The 2,079-nt window shown below is 39.0% G+C and overlaps 1 protein-coding gene across 2 annotated transcripts in view; it reads left to right on the forward strand.

Annotated features, from left to right (window-relative positions):
• Window positions 1-1,686, forward strand: part of LOC137975881 (orexin receptor type 2-like) — a 12,767-nt gene extending 11,081 nt beyond the window's left edge. For both annotated transcript variants that reach the window (XM_068823090.1, XM_068823089.1), the window contains one exon: window positions 1-1,686. This exon is cut by the window's left edge and continues 825 nt beyond it. The gene's annotated coding sequence lies outside the window, so the exon portion shown is untranslated.
• The last annotated feature ends 393 nt before the right edge of the window (window positions 1,687-2,079 follow it).

Raw genomic sequence — 2,079 nt, forward strand, 5'->3', positions numbered from 1 at the left:
AGATTGTCTCACAGATATTATAAGCGCTGAGATATGGATTAACCGATTTAAAATTAGTAGGCGTTTGAAAAGAGTCTTTTTAAACTTAAGACCGAACATACTTCGCCTCCAGAAAATGGAGTGAAAATATATATCCAAAAAGGGTTACAGATTGTTAACTAACTTGAGAATCGCGATGATCTTTACAAAAAAAGAGGGAAAAAGCCAAACTTTTCATTCCGTACAAAGAAGGTATATTTGCACTGTACCCGGCAATGTCATTAGTTGCTGAATCATTTAAGAGAGAATTTCCAGTTCAAAATGATACGGCATGCCTAGTTGAGGCCATTTCTCGTGTGATCTGTATATGATGTAGGAGACGTAAAATCGTTTTCGCGCTGAACTGATTAGATAGAATCTGTGGCATAGTTCTATATAAGTAATTGGAGTCGAATGTTATCAAATATTTCGACGGGTGCTTCAAACCTAAATAGAATACAAATCCCTTGTTTATCTATACTCTCACAATACCAATTACGTTAAATGTTGACCCCTCTTTGATGTCCATAGTTAACCTCTCAAAATCTCTACTAGAATCTTCCCAGATGAATGGAAGCATGCCAGAATCTCTACAATTTCCAAAAGTAACAAAGCTGACCCCAATAACTACGGGCCAATCTCAGATTTACCTGTTATTAGTAAACTGATCGAAAGGGTAGTATTCAATCAACTTTATAAATATCTAAACGTAAATATACCATTAAGTGACTCACAGTCAGAGTTTAGGCCTCCGTTCTCTACTGAAACAGCCCTTTTAGAGACGACAAATAGTGGATCAAGAATATTGATAATTCTCTCCTAAACGGTGTGATGATTCTTGGATCTAAAAAACGCCTTTGACACCATCCTACTTCAGAAACTCGAGTTTTATGGGATCAAGTCTATGGTGTTAGCCTGGTTTAAATCCTACTTTACTGGGCGAAAACAGAAAACTTTATATTAGTTGCGGGTGAACTCTCGAATTTCTGTACTTCAGTTAAAGCCTGGTCTTCACTAGCGACGCCAGCACAAGCACAAGCATAAGTAGCTTATGCTAGCAAAAACCAACGTCGACATAAGCATTAAAGAACAACCACGGCATCCGCCATTTTGTTCAATTGCTCAGAAGCGGATAATCGGGAACGAGTGCTTTAATTGGCCAGACGTAGCAAATTGTCTTGTGCTTATGCTGCGTTTCCTTTTCACACGACGCAAGCAAACAACGTTAATAACAATCTTTATTGACTCACACCAGGAGCCCATCTGGATCTTGCAACTTCCATACAGCATCTGTAAAACGGCGTTTTCACAAGAAGGTTTATTTTTAGACTAGCCCTTTCCGCGAATTAGGTCAAAAAACAAAGGCAGTTCCGGTTCGGTGACCCTATGACGGCAGCTTAATTTCTTGTAATTGGTCATCGGGCTCCTGTGGGAGTCTCATTCGCGGGAAATTCAATCTAAAAATAAATCGGTCTGTGAAAACGCCGTGACACGAGCACAGTAGAGTTGTAGGCTCCGGGTCATGGGTTCCTGCTCACAAATGTTATATACATTAAAAACTTTACAATAGGATAACAAGGAAAAGTAATAAATTATTTGGAGCCTAGGGCTAAAGGAACCGTGACGTTTTTGAGTTAGCCCCTCTTGCCTTTTGAACGCAAACATAAGTGCGAAATGCGTCAACCCCGTTTTCACGGTGAAATAAGCGCTCTTATGCTCGCAGTTGTGCTTGCGTCGCTAGTGAAAACCAGTCTTTGAAGTACAGAAATTCGAGAGTTCACCAGCAACTAAAGTTTTCTGTTTTCGTCCAGTAAGGTAGGATTCAAACCAGGTTAACGCCATAAACCTGATCCCGTAAAGGGTCGATCCTTGGCCCTCTGGTCTAAGGAAGGTATCAACAGGTTTTTCTGTACTATACCGCTAAATCGTATCGTATCGTATCGTACCTCCTAAATGCAAAAAAAAAAATAATAAAATAGCAAATTAATGTAATTTAAGTAATTGTCACTCGCAGCTTCTTTTATTCAAAATAGATAAAATAAAAATGATTGCAAGTAAATA

This window comes from Montipora foliosa, chromosome 11 (assembly GCF_036669935.1).
Source record: "Montipora foliosa isolate CH-2021 chromosome 11, ASM3666993v2, whole genome shotgun sequence".
Taxonomy (NCBI): Eukaryota; Metazoa; Cnidaria; class Anthozoa; order Scleractinia; family Acroporidae; genus Montipora; species Montipora foliosa.